The sequence below is a fragment of the Lactuca saligna genome, chromosome 6 (genome assembly GCF_052625555.1).
Source record: "Lactuca saligna cultivar CGN05327 chromosome 6, ASM5262555v1, whole genome shotgun sequence".
NCBI lineage: Eukaryota > Viridiplantae > Streptophyta > Magnoliopsida > Asterales > Asteraceae > Lactuca > Lactuca saligna.
In genome coordinates this window covers 142,123,242-142,144,508 of record NC_136422.1, presented here as the reverse complement: position 1 = coordinate 142,144,508, position 21,267 = coordinate 142,123,242, and positions in this window count along the sequence as shown.

Sequence of the window (21,267 nt, the reverse complement as noted above, 5' to 3'; positions counted from 1 at the left end):
AATAATCAGATCTATAAGATAGAAGAAAGTGAATATACATTCACACACATAACAACAAAATATACACATAACACGTATTTCGTATAAAATACTTCATAATTATGCGTTAGAAGAAAGTAACTACACACTCACACATATAAACAACAATATAATTAATACACTCAACCCATACTTGTATTATTATCGTGTTTATGAAAGGTAGTATACACTCACTTGATCAAAAGATGATCGGACAGCACTACGGCTCGTAGAAGTAGTAATCCTCAGCAGATATGGAAGATCTCTACAAAAATCGAACTTCTCGCGGGCAGAGCTTCGGCTCGGGAACCGCACTTCTCGGGATCTCGGGACTTGCTTCGGGACTCGGGAATAATACCGGGGCTTCGGGGTACTTCTGGCATGCAAATCGATGCAAAACGGGAGAGAGAGGAGAGAAAAATAGCAAAAGAGCCGGCTGCCCTCGCATCCTATTTATAAGAAGCTGAGGCCTCGGAGTACGCGGGGCGTACTGCTCCGAAACATAAGCGCATGCGTCATCCGAAGAACTCGAGTGCGAGTGTCGACATACCTCGGGTACGCGGGGCGTACACGAGTACGCGGGGCATACTTCGGATGAGTCCGGTGACTCCTCTTCGGATAATGGCGGATTTAATAATTAAATTTAATTATTAATTATTTAATAAACTTCGAAAATTCATATCTTCTTCATATGAACTCCGTTTTCGACGTTCTTTATATCCACGCGAAGGTGGGACTACGCTCTACAACTTTCGTTTAGACTCCATTGGCTAATTTTGATTTATTTTTAATAGGCCGGGACAGAAAATTTCGTTATAAATTCATAACGTCTTCGTTTGACGTCCGTTCTCGCCTAACTTTTTGTCGTTTCGATACTAACAACGAGATCTTCGATTATCGTTTAGATCACTAAGGCTAAATATCGCTCTAACATAAATTTCACTTTTTACATCATTTAGCGTTGCCGGTTCTGTCGCGAAACTTCGACAGGTCATAACTTCTTCGTTATAACTCGGATTTCGGCATTCTTTATATCTACGGAAACCTTGTTTCAACTACTACAACATTATCCAAAGATATCAAGTTTATTTTACACTTAAATTTTGATGCTTATTTTTATTCTTAATTAATCAAACCACATAATTAAGCAATTCAGCACAAAACACATAATACTCAAATAATACACTTCTATTATTTCAAAACGGGTTACAAAGGTTAACCTAGACTATTATATCATCATTAATGACTGGCCCATAGACACAGGCATTACAATTCTCTCCACCTTAGAATGATTATGTCCCCAGAATCACACATCAACAAACAAATGCGGATAGCGACCCATCATGTCACTCTCCGTCTCCCAGGTGAGATTGGGCCCATTCGTGTGTTTCCATCGGACAAGCACTAACTTGACCATCTTGCATCACAACTTCTTAGTCTTTCGGTCAACAATTGCCTCTGGTTCTTCAATCAACCTTTTGTTCTCATCGATTCTCAACTCCGAAAGTGGAATCATGTCGGGAACTTCCCCCGTAACTTCCGTAAATAACACACATGAAAAGTGTTATGAATTCTATTTAGTTCTTCTGGTAGTTCGAGCTTGTAAGTTTGGATCCCAATCCTCTGAAGAACTTTAAACGGTCCAATAAACCTTGGACTTAATTTTCCCCTTTTTCCAAATCTTATAAGTCCCTTCCACGGCGAGACTTTAAGCAAAACCGAATCCCCAACTTCAAAAGTCATCGGTCTTCGCTTTTCATCAGCATAGCTCTTTTGACGATCCTGAGCCGCTAACATTCTTTCCCTAATTATTTTCAACTTTTCAGCAGTTTGATGAACCAACTTCGGTCCCATAAACTGCTTTTACCCAGCCTCAAGCCAACAAGACGGCGTACGACACTTTTGTCCATACAAAGCTTGGTAAGGTGTCATCTTAATGCTTGAGTGAAAAATATTATTATAGGAAAATTCTACCAATGATAAATGTTCATCCAAATTACCTAGGAATTCCAAGGTACATGCTCTCAGCATATCTTCAAGCGTTTGTATCGTTCTTTCACTCTGACCATCAGTCTGCGGATGGTAAGTTGTACTTAAACACAACTTGGTACCCATTTCCTCTTGTGGGATTTTCCAAAACCTCGAGGTGAAACGGCTATCACGATCCGATACAATCGTTAACGGAACACCGTGAAGCCTCACAATTTATTTCACGTAAGAATTTGCAAGCGTTTACATAGACCATTTCTCCTTGGCTGCTATGAAATGCGCACTCTTAGTGAATCGATCAACGACCACCCATATCATGTCGTGACCATTCTTTGTTCTGGGCAGTTTAGTGACAAAATCCATAGCAATGTCTTCCCACTTACCCATAGTCACACACTCCGCCACATACTTCGCAATGTCAAGCTTCATCATCGGCCACCGGTAGTAGGGTTTCAGGTCCCTATACGTTTTAGTGCTACCGGGATGAATCGAGTACATGGTTTTGTGAGCTTCTTCCATCAGAAGATCTCTGATTCCTCCTGTCTTAGGTATCCAAATCCGATCTTAGAACACCTTCAGTCCGTGACTGTTTACACCGAACACCAACATTTTGCCCAAACGTTCCTCCTTTCGGTCATTCTTCTCAGAAGCTTCACTTTGAGCTTTCTTTATACTTTCCAAAATAGTCGAGAAAACTTTAATTCTCAATGCTCTTGGCCTTTTTCTTTCAAGATTAACTTTTCGGCTGAGAGCATCAGCAACAACATTTGCTTTACCAGGGTGGTAAAGTATCTCACAGTCGTAGTCCTTGAGTAACTCTAGCCAGCGTCGTTGCCTCATATTTAACTCTTTCTAATTGAAGAGATATTAGAGACTCTTATGATCAGTGAAAAGTTTGCACTTCGTGCCATAGAGGTAATGCCTCCATATCTTCAGAGCGAAAACTACCGCTGCCAACTCCAAATCATGAGTCGGGTAGTTCTTTTCATGCTCTTTCAACTATCTAGACACATATGCTATCACCTTTTCTCTTTGGGTCAAAACACAACCTAATCCAACCCCAGACGCATCGCTATAAACAGCGAAGTCTTCAACTCCATCGGGTAGAGAAAGTATCGGTGCCTCGCATAGCTTCTTCTTTAGCTTCTGGAATGCGTCTTTATGCTTCTCACTCCAAGCATAAGTAGCTCCTTTGTGGGTCAAAGCTGTCAATGGAGTAGCAATCGAAGAAAAGCCTTGGATAAACCTTCGGTAATATCCGACTAATCCTAAAAAGCTTCGGATGTCTGTGGGACTTTCGGTTGTTCCCACTTCATTACAGCTTCAATCTTTGTTCGATCAACCATTATTCCTTCTTGGTTGACCACGTGACCCAAGAATTGGACTTCACGAATCCAAAAATCACATTCGGAGAACTTAGCATACAACTTCTCCTTCTTCAAGACTTCTAACACTTCTCGCAAGTGTTTGCCATGCTCCTCCTGGCTTTTCGAGTAAATCAGAATGTCATCTATGAACACTGTCACAGATTTATCAAGGAACGAATTAAAAACTCTATTCATTAAATCCATGAATGCTCTTGGAGCATTGGTTAGTCCAAACGACATAACCAAAAACTCGTAGTGTCCATATAGGGTTCTGAATGCAGTCTTCTCTATATCCTGCTCTCTTACTTTCAGCTGATGATATCCTGACCTAGGGTTTCCTTCTGTATGAGATATTCAGTGTTCCTTTAGGAGTGAGGATTGAGCACTTGCTATGTATATTTGTCACTAGGGTGTTGTGGTAGTACTTCATACAAATATGGGTAGGTGTAAAAGGTAGTATGGGCCCGTACTACTGAAACCACAAGACCCATACACGTATTAGGGAAACCATGACCTGTAGGGTTGGGTTGGGAGTTGGTCCCCGGGTTAGTGGGAAGTATCTGAGATTTTTTGATGTTTTTCAGTATGGTGGTCACGAGGCATGCTGGGAGCGGATCCGGGTCGGGATCGGGAGTAGGAAAGGGAGGTCAGGGCGGGTCAGTACCGCCGAGGTTATTGGTCAGATGAGCACAGGCGAGTTGGATGCCAGGGTTCGTGAGATCCTGCATGATGAGGTTACTGCGTTGTTCCGGGCCGAGCAGTCGGAACTGTTTGGGTCGATCAAGACCGCCATGGTGGAGTATTTTGATGAGCGTTATGCGGCTCTCGCAGAGACGGCTGCCGTGGCGGCTACAGCGGCTGTAGCAGCGGTAGGGGGAGGAGCTGGTAAAGGTTTCCAGTATCCGGACTTTGATAATACGAAGCCCCCCTACTTTTGATGGAGTTCAGGACCCAATTGTTGCCATGAGATGGTTGTCAGGCGTGGAAGGGTGTTTCTTCACGTGTTCATGCCCTGCTGATCAGAGGGTGAGGTGTGCCCTGAACCTGTTGAGGCTTGGGGCGAAGGATTGGTGGAGATTGACCACGGGGTCATACTCGGATGCACAGAGGGCTGCAGTTTAATGGGACCAGTTCCGAGAGATGTTTAGCACTCGTTATGTTCCGCGGGTTGAGAGCGGGAGATTGGCTCAGGAGTTCCTTGAGCTAAAGCAGGATTCGGAGTCGGTGACGGAGATCACCAGGATGTTCACTAAGAGGGCGATATTTGCCCCGAGTTTGCTTCGGAGCAGGCTCAGATGTCCCGATATATGAGTATGCTCAAGAGGGATATTAGACAGTTCGTGTCTACGCAGAGATGCGAGACCTTGTTAGAGTTGTAGGAGGCCGCCAGGCGGCGTGAGTTGGAGATTGAGTTGCAGTTGCGAGAGCAGAGGCAGGCTCCAGTGCAGTCGCAGCCGGCGCCGAAACGGTCTAAGACCATCGATTCTAGATTGGGTGATCAGAGCAACCACACTTGTAGGAAGTGTGGGAGGGGTCACACCAGAGTTTGTCGGTCCGGTGGTGCATGCCGCAAGTGCGGAAAGGAGGGGCAGTACGCGAGGGATTGTCGGCAGGCAGTCCCGGGTCGGAATTTAAGGATCTGTTATCATTGTCATCAGGTTGGGCACTTGAGGGTTAACTGTCCACAGCTTATTGCAGGAACGATGCAGGCTCCAGCACCGGCCATGTTGAGGATCACGGGTGGAGGTCAGGGTGGAGCGGAGCCCCTAAGGGCTCAGGGTCGTGCTTTTCAGCTTACAGCGAAGGAGATCAGGGCAGTGCTGGATGCAGCTGCGGGTATGTTCTTCTTGATGTCTTATTATTTTTATTATCATTGTGGAGTATTGTTTATCTGCTAGTCTCGTTGCATGGTTTTCGGTATTGTATTCTTTGATTTTGAGGGTTATGGCATGGTTATGGGCTTAGTGTTAGAGATTTTGTTGGTTATCATTCATGAGGGTTGTTCGTGGGAATCGGGTGTTGTTCTGGATATCGGGTAGCATCTGCAGTCTAAGGAGTGGTTAGATGAAGATCGAGTTCTTTCAAGTCCGGGATGATGAGTGTTGATGTGTGATTTGTGAAGGTTGCTCGTGTTAGTGGGAATCAGTTCGTGTGTAAGTGTTTGTGTCAGGAAGGTTTGTTGAGGAAGGTCGGTAATGGTGATCGGTGGTTGATAGTCAATGCTCTAAGTGGGGGAGAATTGGAGAATTCTCTGGGAAAAATCGATGAGTATGAAAGGTCGTTTAGCTGCATGGGATTCAGTAGTGTCTTGGCCAGCCAAAGGCGTAGGATGGTATGAGTAAGTGGCAGGCGTGCGCAGCGGGATGCAGACCAAGAGCGATTGATTGTGGAAGGCCTAGGATCGGGCCAGGACTGAGTATATGGGATAGAGGTAGAGTTCGGAACCCCTAGAGGGCTAGAACATTTTTCATGGGAGGAGTTTTCCCGAAGGAGTAACTCGGATTGTTGAAGTGCTAGTTGAGCGGTCCGGATAAACTGAAGGCCAGTTGGCGTGCCAGTTAGGCGAAGGCTCGGAGAATGGTATACCTAGAATGAAGGCCCTGGAGGGCGGTCCAGGTCTGCTGAAGGTTATGAGAGTGGTCCAGTTGGCTGAAGGCCTGGTAAGGCGGTCCAGTCATGCTGAAGACTCTGCATGTGTTGTTAGATCGGTGCGAGGAGATGGATTGAGTATGTCGCGATATGTTAGCGTTAAAAGGTCTGGCCCCGGATATTGATCACGATTAGTGGAGGTAGTGCATGGAATTGAGAGCCTTCGCGAGTGGATTCAGATTATGTATGGTGCATGGGATAGCGGTTATGCCATAAGGAAATGGTGTAGTGTTGGGTGAGCACCGTGGCACTTGTGGTAGTGTCAAGGTAGCCAAGTGGATTTCCTTGGTAAGGAAAAAGGAAAGGAATGTAGCTCTGTGAGAGAGTGTAAGTCACGGAAGTGAAATTAGTAGTGCGAAGTTATGACTGAAGTGTTACAATTATGGTTATTGTGCAGTGTGTACGGCGGTGATATGGGATCACATCCAGCTTGGATGTCTGCCGAGGTCGGAAGGAAATTTCGAGGCCGTAAATTCAAGAGGCTCGTAAGGGATGCAGCGATGGAGTTTTGGATTCCCAACTTGATTTCGGTGAAGGAATTGTGTATGTAATGGTAATTCACCCTGGGGGATGTTTGGAGGTATTGTCAGTGTATCGGGTTTCCCAACCTGAGGGTGCTAGAGCCCGTTTAGCATGGGGTATGAGATTGCGGAGGGGAAACTCATGAGAGTTGCTATGAGATTAAATGATGTATCATCCTGTCAACATGGAGTGGGTAAAGTTGAATTCAAATCGGGATACTGGTGGTTCAAGCATTATCTCTAGCTCACATGAGTCAAATGATTGTTGTGAAATGGAGCGAGCGAAGTATCAGGGAGTGGTACTCAGCGGTTAAGTGTGGTTATCAAAGGATGAGGCCGGTGGCCGGCTTGAAGCGGTGGTCAGGACACCGCAAAAAGGAAAGTTGGGTTTTGGCTTTCGATGGTTGTGTTTTGAAGAATCTGGTTTGGTTAATGCCAGTAGGTGCATTGCAAGTGTAGTTCTGAAGTCGTGTTGCCATAGGCTTCGAGGATGAAGCCTAATTTAAGTGGGGGATAATTGTAACATCCCGAGTCCAGGAGTGCAAGTTCAGGATTCAAAGTGTAAATTTGAAGGGCAACTCGGCGAGTCCATGGTTGGACTTGACGAGTAGGGTCGCGACTCAGGTCGCGTGTTAAGTGGCCAACTCGGCGAGTCCAAAGCTGGACTCGGCGAGTAGGCGCTGTGCGAAGAAAACCCTAATTTCGGGGGATGAGATCTATATAAAGGACATTGTACCCTCTCCCCAGCCTCCTTACCTTCCCTTGTAGTCCAGAAAACCCTAGAAACGTGATTGTGAAGGATTTGAGTGCATTTGAGCCTTGGAGAAGAAAGTTGGAGGAAGATCTTGGAGAGTTAGGAGGCTTGGATCAAGGGGCTTTGCTTAGATTCGGATTCCTTGCTGTTGGGGGCTTCTCTTTGAGGTATTATCTCGTTTTTGGGCTGCTATTCATGTAGATTCATCATTTTTGGGTTGTATGGAAAGTTTGGCTTGTGGTATATAGAGTTTGAAGGTTAGATCTGAGGTTGCTACCTCAGATCTGGAATGGAGAAGGTCTAGAGTGCATTAAAGTCCTTGTTCTTGAGTGTTTGGTGAAGCTATCTTGTCCCAAACCCTAGCCCTAGATTGTAAAATGCCTAGATCTCTTTGGATTCACGTAAATTTTGCCACTTTACATGATGGATGGGTTGTAGAAGGGTAGATCTATGTTTTGGATCAATTGCATGGCCTGAAAGACTTCTGTATGGGTTAAGAGCAAGTGGTACTCAGCGAGTCACAAGGGTGTAGTCGGCGAGTTGCTTGAAGGCGGGTAGGAACTCGACGAGTTTGAAGAACAACTCGGCGAGTTGGTTGAAGATAGCCTTGGACTCGACGAGTCTGTTCTTGAGTTCTTAGCCTTTCCTGGTTAAGCTAAGAATCGGTGAGTCAAGGGATGACTCAGTGAGTTGGAAGGGGGTCCTTTTCAGTGTTGGGGGACTCAACAAGTCAACGAGCTGACTCGGCGAGTAGGGTCAGCTAAAAGGTTGACTTTGACCAAGAGTTGACTTGTAAGGGCATTTTGGTAATTGTTGGCTTTTGTTTTGAGTTCAGTGTTGGTGCTAGCCAGTGGTGGAGATCGTGTCAGTGGTCGGAGCATCTCGATCTTATCTTTCTAGTCAGCAGTTGCGAGGTGAGTTATCCTCATTATATCAACAGGGTCTAAGGCACCAAGGTCGGCCCTTTATCGGATTGTAATCTGGGTATTGTTGTTATGTTGTTGTTTTGCTATGTTTGCATCCTGGTAGTTAGCATGGTATTTGTTAGAGACTTGATTAAGGTCGGTATCCTGGTATATAGGATGATGCTATGCTAGTGACCGGTTAGGTCGGTATCCTGCTTAGAGTATGTTGTGTTACGTGATCTACTAGATCGGTTTGATTGAATATGAATTGTTATATGATTTTATGTTTATGTGCACATAGTTGTTTGACTGGGGTTGGGTTGAGGTGGGACCTGCTTTGTGCTGTAGGCCAACATACCCAGGGCAGACCGGTTATTCCGAAGGCCCAACGAGCGGTCCGGATAAGCTGTAGGCCCCACAAGGGCAGATCAGACGTGCTGAGGCTCAGAGAGTGGACCAAGCCGACTGAAGGCTCGGTGCGGGCGGACCAGTCATAATGTAGAATCAGAGAATGGACCAGGTGGATTGAAGGCCCCGTGCGGGCGGACCAACCACCCTGCAGACTTGATGTATATGGCTAGACACGGACGGTGGACCAGGTGGACTGTTGGCCGGTGCGGTGGATCAGTCAGACAGTAGACCCGATATGCATGGCTGTTCTGTGATTCGATATGATATAGCATGTTATGTGTGTGGTATATGTGGTTGGTATTTTGGGGGTATCTCACTAAGCTTTTGGGCTTACAGCTGTGGTTTAATATTTTTCAGGTTCTGCTGGAGACCATGGCAAGGCAAAGGTGTGATCGTATCGCTCCTCGTATTTATGTTTTATGATATCGAACTAGGAATACTCTGATAATAAATGTATTGAAAACCTTTTTGTAATAACGTGATTAAAATGGGTTGTTTTTGAAAAGTTAAATTTTGTTGAAATTTTTGATCGTTACATGAGGAGATTCGTCAAAGAAGATCCTCATGTTCCTATAAGAACCACTGTAAGAGATGATGTTGCTCAACTTATGGGTCAAGATGAAATTCATCCAGCTCCTCTAACTACATATAATATTGAGAAGTTGCATGTTGATCAAGTTGCTTTCTCAGAAATGGTGTTTGGTGCTTCTCCTTCACTCTTTAAGCACATCAACCTATGCAAATCAGCCAAAGAGATTTGGGACACACTTCAGGACCTAATTGAAGGTTCGGAAAATATGAAAGATAAGAGGCTTACCTTAGTCGTTAATGACTTTGACACCTTCGCAACCATTCCTGGAGAATCAGTGGTCTCAGCCTCCAACCATTACCGAATCATAGTCAACAACGTGACTGCTCATGGGATTGTCAGAACTCCATTGGATTACAATCTCAGATTCATAAATAGTGTGGGAAAAGGATGGGGAAATGTGAAATTATGTCCACAAAGCAATGGTTCCTTGAAAATTTTGAAACTCTATCAACTCTTTGATGAAATTCAACGGAATGAATCTAATCTTGCTCAAACCATAAGGGAACTCTCTGGAGGTCCCCTTGCCTTAGTCAGTTCCTTCGAATCAACCATTCTGAACCTGTCTACTCCAGATCCTTTCAAATCCATTGTTCCACCCGCTCAAACCATACCCATTTCACCCACAAAAATCTATCCTACAGATGATTCCAAATCCATGGACTTTAACTCCATTTTCAATAGGAGTTTGCTCTTCTCTCAATGAATTACAAACGTCCTTTCAACCCTTCCTTCAAACCATACCAAAATAGATTCCAAGCTCCACACCATAACAATCCTCAACCACACTCAGCCTCGGAACATAAATCATCTTCGGAGAATCCTCCCGCATGCAAACCAAACCTCTCTAATCCAAAATCTGCTCTAGAACCCTCCTAGAGTTCCAAATCGGACATACCAAAAATTATGTGTCACAAGTGTGCACATGCAAACCAATTTGCCAAAGATTGTCTTGTTGATGCTCAATAGAAACCAAAAATCAAGGATTCTGCCTACTACGTCCAAAAAGCTCAAGAGATGGCTGAAAGTGAAAAAGCATTTGTAACAACGGTTTCGAGAGATGTGGAAGGCTACTGGTCATCTGGGGATGATGATGAGTCAACAGTTGGAAGAAACATGTGACTCATGGCTCATCATGAAATAGAATGTGATGAAGGCTACTGGTCATCAAGATCTCAAATTCAAGATGAATATGTTGAACCCAACTACTGCTACATGGCTACAAACGATTCACCAGGGAGAAACATCTTTCAACAGGTAAAAATTATGATTACTGAAAATAATTTTGATTTATCTATTTGTGAACCATATCTAACTCAGATCCAATCAGACATGAACATCATTTTCAAAGCCTATGAGTCAGCCATAAAAGCCAGTGAGAAGAATGTAATCGAGTTAAATCATCTTAGGTTAGGTGTTGAGGATAAAAAGTTGAAAATCAAGCCCTTAGAACTTGTAATGTCAAACAATGAATGTATCATTTTGAAAGATAAATGTGAAATCACCTATTTTGAACGAAATGTTTTGATCTATGATAACAAACATCTTAATGCTAAGATAAATGCATTAATTAATTCCTCAGACATGCTTGAAGCAGATATTCAGATGACTCATAGTTTTCATCATTCATGGCCTAAAGGACCTAGTCTCGGAAGCGAATTTCCGAAACCAATTTCTAGTCCCCTGAAGGAATTGAAAATTTTGAAATTCATGAGAGAGGTTCCGAACATTAAACATTCAGACACCCCTGTTTCTCCCTTGTCACTACTTCCGGAGACAACAGACCATTTTGAGTCCTTAATTCCTGAGTTCAAACCAATTGTTGTTAAGTGTCCTGATTCCACGCCACTTCTGCCTCTGACAAACCTGGACCTGAATCGGACAATGAAATTTGTTACAGTCTTCCCAAATGCGTAGATTATGTTCTTAAGTATAATCACACAAACAACTGTGTAGTTGAACAAATTCCTTCCCTGACAACCGAAACTGATACATATGAGTTTGTATGGGCATCCTTAGATGATAAAGCTGAAAAATCAAGTTGTGTCTCCTCTGATTCAAGCGAATCGGATTCCTTATTTGTCTCAAAAGCTACGTTGGTTCCCATTACTACTGAGTTTAGTAATCCATCTGCAGGAAAAACCTTAAAATCCATGTCTTTTACCAAGAGAAAACCAAAGCTGAATAGGAAGTATATTGTAGATCTGAAAGTAGAAGCTCGAAATGCACATAAGAAAGAAGTTAAGGCTACACTAAATTCCAAATTCATTGAAAACTCCAAACCAAGTGTATCTCAGAATTCTCATGCATTACCTCATAGTTAAAATTCTTTTGCTCCTACTAAGATTCTCAAAAGACTTTCTAAATCTCCTAGTCGTATAGAACCCAAGAAAGTAGACAATTCTAATCGGCCTAAATCTCGTGTGAATGTCAACACAGTCCAAAACACCTTTCCTCGAACTGTTTCATCGGTTTTTATTGCAAAATCTGATGGCACAGTTTTTAAACCAAATCTTTCAAAAACCAATGTGTCTTCAAGCAAATCCTCAAATGCAGGGAAAACATCTTTTTCAAAATCTTCAAAGAAAAATCTTATGTGGAAAGTCAAAACTCCAATTGATAAAAAACCTATTCTGGAGGTTACAAATGTTACCGATACTCCGAAAGTCAAAGGTCCAAAGAAGACATTTCGGAATCCTCAAGTCATGGAATATGAGTACCTGATAGATGAAAACACATTAACCATCTATCTGTTTCCAAAAATTTCAAAGAATATCACCCATAAACAGAAAGTTGTTCCAAAGTCACCATCAAAGTCTAAAGCATGTGCCCACATCCCAAAATATAATTTGGAGCCTAAAAACTCCATTACTCACTAATTTTGAACGCACTTTGTGCTTCAGAGCAAGATACAATATGGTATATTGATAGTGCTTGCTTCATGCACATGACGGGGCAGAAAGATTTTCTGCGAGACTTAAAGCCTTCTCCAAATGCTGGTCATGTGACATATGGCAACAAATCCAACTCTCAAATTTGTGGTTATGGAATTATCACCAATGGAAACTTCTCTATCACAAATGTGGCTTATGTAGCTGATCTAAAACATAATTTGATAAGTGTTGCTCAGCTCACAGATTCAAATCGACGTGTGGAATTCTGCAAAAAGTACAGCTATGTAATGATCGATGATCGGAAAGAGTGCTTAATGAAGTCACTTCACAACCAAAATATGTACCCACTTCACATCAACATGATTATTGGCAAACCGCAACTCTGCCTTCGGTACATGAAGGATCTTGTATCTGGGGAAATGGTGAGTTTACCTCTCCTCAAATTCAAAAATGACCAATTGTGTGATGCATGTGAGTGTGGTAAGAAGTCGAAGAAAGGTCATCCAATCATAATTGAGAAATCAATCACCGAACCTCTATAACTTCTACACATTAATTAGTGTGGCCCATCAATAGTGGAAAGTTTACATCATAAATACATTCTTGTGATTGTGGATGATTTCATTAGATTCAGTTGGGTTTTCTTCCTCGGGCTAAAGTCAGAAACAGCCTTAGAACTCATAAAATTTATCAAAGGAATAGAAGTTCTCATCAAACTCCCAGTTAGACGCATTCGAAGTGACAATGTTTCGGAATTCACTAACTCCACCATTGAGAACTTTCTTACCGAGAAAGGAATTGACCACAATTTTTCTGCTCCGTACACTCCTGAACAAAATGGTGTAGTTCAACGGAGGAACAAAACTTTTATTAAAGCTTCTAGATCAATGCTTAATTTTGCACATCTTCCACTATATTTTTTTGCTAAAGCTGTTTCTACTGCATGCTTCACTCAGAATAGGAGTATCATCAATTGATGCCTCAACAAAACTCCGTACGAAGCCATGAATGGACGAAAGCCAACAATATCATTTCCTCATATGTTTGGATGTAGATGCTTCATCAAAAATAATCGCGAGCAGCTTACCAAGTTCCAACCCAAGGTCGATGAAGCTATTTTCCTTAGTTATTCCTCAAAATCGAAGGATTATTGAGTCCTCAATCGACGTACTTGAGTTATTGAAGAAAGTATTGTTGTTACCTTTGATGACACCTTTGTTTAGAGTTCCGGTCCCACTCACATCACCACCCATATCACGGAATGTGATGCTCCTCCTCCATAATGTCCAAACATTCAAGTAATTTATGAAATAGATTTTGAAACTCTCTTTGGTCCTTCCAAAACTGCCCTTGATTCGGAATCTCGAAAGAGGCATACTCCAAATTCAAATTCTCCTTCGAAAGCTCCTGTCTCGCACAACATATCCGGTCCGATTCCGAGCCTCCCTCCATTTGATTCCAAACCATTTCAACTATCTCAGGTTGAGGGGGAGAATCATCCCTCTCTTGAATCAAATGTGGACGGCTTCCAAGATGCAATTGCTGATTTTGATGACTCAAATGCGATCAACATCGATGACAATGAAAATTTCTTTGAGTTCCCTTCTGATGATGATGTCAACCTCTCCGGTTCAGAAGTTCAGGGGGAGCATCATCCTCACATTCAAACCATTCATCGGGAGGAAATCAATTCCACTGTTGATATAAGATCGACAATTGCTCAAGAACTTCCAAGATTGCATGTCTGGACCAAGGATCATCCTCCGAACCAAGTGATTGGAAATATCAATGTCGGTGTACAGACTCGTTCTGCTGCAAGTATCCAAATGAATGTCATTTCTCAGCATTCATATCCATGGTTGAACCCAAATCCATCAAGGAAGCATTGGAGCATGCTGACTGGATTACAACCACGCAAGAAGAACTTGCAGAATTTGATTGAAATGAAGTATGGACTCTCGTACCTCCTCCTCCAAACCATCCCATTGTTGGTACCAGATGGGTATTTAGCAACAAGCTAGATGATGCAGGAGTCATTATCCGAAATAAAGAAAGACTGGTGGCTAAAGGTTTTACTCAGATTGAAGGGCTCAACTATGATGTGACCTTTGCTCCTGCTGCAAGACTTGAAGCTATCAGAATCTTCCTTGCTTAGCTACTCACAAAGGCTTCAAAGTTTACCAAATAGACGTCAAAAGTGCTTTCCTAAATGGTGAAGTTGACACTGAAGTATACCTTCAACAGCCCCCCGATTTTGTGAATCTCTCCTTTTCCCAATTACTGTTACAAACTTCGGATGGCTGTCTACGGACTCAAATGGGCTCCTCGCGCATGGTACGAGACCCTCACAAATTTTCTCAAGCACTCCAGTTTCCAAAGAGGAATTCTATATCCTACTCTATTTTGAAGATCAAATGGAAAACATCTCATGCTGGTACAAATTTATGTGGACGACATCATTTTTGGATCTATGGATTCATCTATGGTTGCTGACTTCGCTAAACTGATCATCAATCGATCCCCAATGAACATGAATTGGGAGTTAAGCTTCTTTCTTGGCCTTCAAGTCAAACAGACTAACAAAGAAATCTTCATTCACCAAGAGAAGTACATTTCGGAACTCCTCAAGAAATACTCAATAGACACCTGCGCCTCAGGTAAAGTACCAATGGGCTTCGGATACAAGATCTTTGCCGACCTTCAGTTGTTTCAGTTGATGAAAAGAAATATTGCAGAATGATTCGATCCCTAATCTATCTCACATCAATTCGTTTGGATATCAAGTTCTCAACAAGTTCTCTTGGCTGTAAATCAAATCTTTCGATATCTTAAAGGCACAAAGAGTCTTGGAATCAGGTATCCAACCAATGAAAGCTTCCTTCTTCAAGAATATTTATATTCATTTGGTCAGTTGGTCATCCAAGAAACAGAACTGCATTGAACTCTCTACAGCCGAAGTCGAATACATAGTTGCTACCAGCTGTACATCTCAGCTTCTGTGGATGAAATCTCAACCCTTGGTTTATGGTTACCGCTTTCAACGGATTCCTATTTATTATGATTCTCAAAGTGCCATTGCGATTTCCCACAAGTAAATTCAGCACTCAATGACTAAGCACATTGATATAAGGCACCATTTCATAAAAGATCATGTACTTAACGGTAACATTGAACTCATTGTTGTTCCATTTGACGATGAGATTGCTGATGTATTTACCAAGGCATTAGACAAAACCAAATTCAATGGTTTTCTGAACAAGATGGGTATGATGATACTAGATCCTTTGTTCTTTTAAGAGACTTGTTCTCTTTGATAGACATATTTGAATGAAACCTAGTTCTGATCTCAAAATCTTTTCATCTCGGAACTACTTTCTCTCAGAATACATAGGATCATTTTACTTCTATTTATTTCTGAACATCACTTGAGTTTTAAGCTGTATAGTTCATCCTGATTGATTGTTATTCTAAGACCACATTGTCATTGTATTTGATTGTCATCTCAGAATATACTTCATAATGGCATCCCGGAATTCTATTCCAGAAAGGTCAACTCAACTTTCAAAAAGCACAATTCATTAAATGCGACCCGTTTCACATTCGGATCCTCATCATTACTTTGACCAACCCGACCCATTTCACCTATCTATAAATACCCAATAACATTCCCTTTTTCTATTTACGCACCCAATACTCTCAAACCCTTAATTTCTCTATGTGTTCATCGTGTTCTTCAAGCATTCATCTCCTGCAACAACGATGTCTCCACAAAAACCCACTCAAACTGCATCAACACCAAGGAAATCCATTGCACGAAAGAAAACCGCCAAAGGTTCCAAGGGTTCATCATCTTCTACCGATCAAGAACCTTTTCTAAGAGACACTACTTAACTGTTTTCTCTCAATCCCATGGATTATAATGAATCCATCAGGGTAATGATCGAGTTTATTGCTAATCACCCCATCTCCATTCCCCTCACTAAAATCCTTGAACCTCCACTACCACTTCATCATCTTCATCGTGCTTTTACTAGTATCAAACTCAAGGATGGTTCTCTCGAGACTACAATTATCGATGACAGAACAGTTCCAATCTACAAACTGACCTTCCTTAAGGCTATCGGTGTGAAGGAAAATCCAATAGGCTTCAAGGTTCAAGAACCAACAACTGAAGAGTTCCAGACGTTTTTAACTTACATCAGGTACAATCAAGATTACAGGGTTAAATATTTCAACAAATCTGCAGTCTCTAGTCTCTAGACCATGGTAATGCACCTGATCATCAGAGGGCTATCCGAAAATCATGGAGGAACTGATACACTAAGCAAGGATTTGCTCAACATCGTCTACAACATTTACTCATGACGTGACAATGCAGTTGATCTTTCGGAAGTCTTATGGCAAGATTTTGCAAATTCGCCATCAACAGAAAGGAGAACGAGATTTCAAGCCCTAGGTTCTGGGCACTGACACTCCAACAAGTCTTCCAAGAGCTGTTCGAACCACTTTCGGTTACCACCATTCCTCCAGACGTATGTGTCTCATTTAAAGTTATTAAGGCTTATAGGATTCTGGACCAATCCTCTTTTGGTTTGGTTCGACAATTTCCGAACCATATGTTGGACCTTATTCCTTCCGAATCCATTAAGCTAAAACATCAGTTAGAGACTTCAGTTGTGTTAGACCTGACACAAGCTGCCCCAGTCTCAGTTGAGTCCATCTTGGAAGAGGCCAAGCCTACAACGCCCGGACATGAGGTTAAGAAACCTGTCAAGCGAAAGGCTTCTCCCACCAAGTCAAAGCCTCAAAAGAGAACTAAAGTCAACTCTTCCTCTCAAAAGGAAGATGCTCATGACATTCAGGCTGACTCTGGCCGTCTGAACACCCCGCCTGTCCACACATCTGAGGTACCCCTCGATGTTTCAAAATCACCTGCGCACACTAACAGGGAATCTCCACATAATCCACCCTCTCCTTCCCAAAAAGGGGATGTCGGTGTTGACCATAGTTCCTTGCCCCCCCCCCCCCCATAAAAAACCCACGAGTCACTTTTGATGATTCCATTATTTCTTCTGCACGCACATACTCTGGAACCCCTGTTCTAGACCCCAAACTTTCTGGAGATGGAGCAGTCTCTCCGACTCCGGAAGCCTCAACTAGTCTGATACCCTGAAGGCGTACAGGACGACCAGGTGCTAATGAGCCCCAATGGGAAGATGTTGTCAACAGGGCTGCATCCAACCGTCCGGATCTCACTAGAGCTCAAGTGGAGTTCATGCTTATCTCCATGAGGAACAAGACCATCCAAAGCAATTTGCCTTACGTTCCTCCCACTGATGTCGATTCAATCAATGAACTAACTTCCGAACTACCCCCCGTTACGAATCATCAAGGCATTTTCCAACCCAATCTGGATGAAGAGCTCTTCGAAGAAGTCATGCTGGATGATGAAGCAAAAACCGTTCTGCACATTTCTTTCATGCCTTCACTTCATTTTCAATCAAATGCATCCATATCCAACTCTACCTATGACTTCGGATCCTCCTCTTCAGCCACTCTGGACGATGAAATCAACTCCAAACTGAATGAAGATGATGTTGCAACCAAGTCGGGTCCCTCCACAAATACTTCTTCACGCCAAGATCCTCCGCATTACTCAAATTCTAATTTAGAATCCTCTGCTGGTGACTATACTGACCCCTTCGCTCTCCTCGAGATCCAGACCAATGTCTCGGACACTATGAAGAAAGTGTCATCTACCAAAACTTCCTTCACTGAGTTCACCACGAATATAGATCAAAAAGTCTCCAGACTTGATTCTAAACTTAATGTCATTCTTTAGTCAATATCCCAGCAGTCCGGGCCATCTGTTGCGGAACGAGAAGCCCAACTGGATAAATTAATTTCTCTCCGGCTCAAGCACTCAATAGAGGAAGTTGAAGCCAAATATGATGCCTCCGTTGAACATTACCTGGATACAATCACCACCATTTTAAACATTCATGATGACTTGGTGTCTGCTACAAATGAACTCATCAAGGAGACACATGTTCGTCATGAAAAACAAATTCAGAGGCTGGAGAAGGAGATAAAGAAGAAAGATGAAATGAATCTGATTATTCAACAAGTCCTCATCAAACTACTTTGATCCACATGGAACATTGTTGATGTTCTAAATCGAAAGTTTGATGAGATGTTAGTAGTCCTAGGGCATCTGTTTGATCACCTTTCAGCTTATGCCCCCACTGCAGAAGCCTATGATGGACTCACTAAGCAGCTCAACACCGGACTCCAAAAGGTGTTTGAAAATTTTGATGGACTGAGTGAATCACTGATGTTTGCACCGGTCCGGAATCTAACTGATGCAAGAGGGGGAGAAGGTACCAGTCAAATGTTGAAGCTTGCCTCAGAGTTCATACTCTGGGACGAAATTGATTCTGATGATGAAGAAGTACAGCTCATTTCCTCCCCCTCTAAACGTATTGAGGAAGACAGTGATGAAGAGTTTGTAACCAAAGTTGACCTTGGTCTCGAGACTCCAAAGAAAATGTTCCCAAAGGTCATGAATAAGGAAGAAAAACGAATTTGGTCTACTACTTCATGGCCATCTTCCCTTCCTGGCGCTCTTTGGATGGGCATTCAAATGGCTAAAGCCAAATTACTATTCATTGCCCAAGCCTTCCGAGCCACGCCTTCAATGCTTCCACTAATTCCAGCTCCCAAAATTGATCCAGTTGACCAGGGCTCTCCTCTCCGGATCCCTGATGAAATTTTGGAAGAACCCCTTCCAAGCCCTACTTCGGAATATACCATAGACGAAAACATGAAGATGATCATTGACACGATGAGGAAAGACAAAGGCAAAAGGCCCTTAACAAACAACCAATCCTTTTATTTTGGACCTTCTATCAAGCAAAAACATGGATGGTCACAGGAAAAAATCAACCAGGCATTAGAGGATAGCATTCGGATCCAAGCTTTAAAGGATAACCCTGATCCGATGTGTTACATCTCTCCTCTTTTCCATGAAGGGATTCTCCAGGCTCATGAAATTATTTCGTCCATGTACTATGATGTTTCTACCAATAACTCCGATCAGCTGGATCTTCCTCTTTCTCCCTACAACAAATTGTACACCATATTTGCTCCACTTCACCTATCTGATGATCCGGAAGTGATTATCCGGACCGAGCAAAAGAGACGTAAAACCTTCTACTCAAAGAACACACAACCTCTCGAGGAAGTGTCATCAAGGAAGAGAATTACTCAAGTGGAGGGTTTCGGAAGAAATTTTTTGGTGAAATTTGAACTCAACTGTCCTCTCTTCCGTTTTCACATGCTCCGGAACAAGCCAACACCCCGAACTGTTACTGATGCAGACTTTCCCTCCATGAATCTGAATGACATCCTCACCTTGGCTGCCTACTTTAGGCAAAATCAGAAGGATGAGATAATTATGGGAGCCTACCATGCTACTCTAGGCTTCCTGAAGGATTACGTTGCAGAATTTTGCCGACGTGATTTTGAGCTTGCACACCTTTACAGAACTGAACAATTTGTTTCCAAAATTGACTTTGTTCTTCCGGAAGATGAAGTTCTTGCAGATGGTCCCATTGAAGAACTGGTTCTAGGTTTTATCTGCACCACAAGGAAAACAAACAAGAAGGACTGTTTCTGAGTCCTCGACAAATATCTAGTTCCGACCAAAGCTCTGAAGAAGTTCATTTTCCGGGCATCCAAGTTTGATGCTCAGGAAAAGGTCAAGGAAAAGTTTGTAAGTCATTTGTCATGGTACATAGAAGTCTGGGAGTGGTTGTTCTGAGCATACTCCTTCATCAAGGAAGAAATGAACTAAGTTCACTGGATTGCTAAGTTCACTTAGGGGAGATTGTTGGAACCTAAAAGTGAACGTCTAGCAATCCTAAGTCGAAATTCCGAAGTACTTGCATTCCAGAGTAATTGTTCTGGAGTAAATAATGGAGAAGTGATCTGGAACCTGTCCTGACCATGAAAGAAGTCGAAGCGAAGATGAAGGTATTCTAGAATGACTCTCATGTCCGGAATGGATGCTGATCTGGAACAACTTAAATTTGTCTTCTTGCATTTATTGTATTTGTCTTTATATTTATGTAACGTTTCGACTTAGTCTTTTGATGTATTTGGACAATCAGAATGATAGAATCACCTCTATTGTCCAGTCCTATGTAAACACTCTAGTTGATTCGATGTATCCTTCACTCATATTTAAAGGAGCATTCAATACAAGTCAACTACGGATCATTCACTCTAATTTTGGATTTTACTAAATTGTTTTAAAACTTCTCTCAAACATTCTTCTTGTTCTTCATTTATTATCTTTACTTTGATCATTTATTCTTATTCTTCATTTAATGACTTGATCATTTGCTGAACACATTATCTAAGATGTGACTGCTTTTTCCAGGCTTGACTTGAGCATTTATTAGCAAGCAGACATTGATCTTAAGCATTCACTCAACGTTTAAATTCTCAAACCTTGTCCATGTGCATTAGATCGTTCTTGAACTCTCATAATTCACTCTTTATTTTTAAAGTTATGTTTTTAACATGCTTACACTATTAAAGTGTGTATAAAAATCATAACTTTCTCATATGATTTTCGTTCTCAACTATCTTTATATCGAAGAAATCCTATTGATGAGATCTTCAACTACCATTTAGAATGTTTTTTCTAAGAATCATCCAAATCTATTTTTGGTTACTGTGTCTTGCACTGCTATGCTGAAACTTCGAAAAATCATAAATTCCTCTCACGAAGTTAAATTTAGGCGATCTTTGTATGCATGAGTTTTCTTTTCGAATTACTACGACTTTTGTTTAAGGTGTGGTGTATTTAAGGTTGTTGAGCCGCTGAACTATGTGGACAGACCAGTCATGATGGAAGGTAGTAAATCATTATGGGTATACCTTGGAAGCCTTTTGTCTTGACAATGATTTAGGAAGGTGTACCAAAAGGTCTTTTGAGGCTTGTTTTGGAACAGTGTTTCTGATGAGTTACTAACGATGAATTGTTCTAGGTACTCAATTCATAATGAGTTGGAAGTGTTACCCTTCAAAGGAATTGGTCGATAATTTTACGTATGGAAGTCATCATCAATAACAATTCTAGAAGTCCAAACCAATAAATTCAC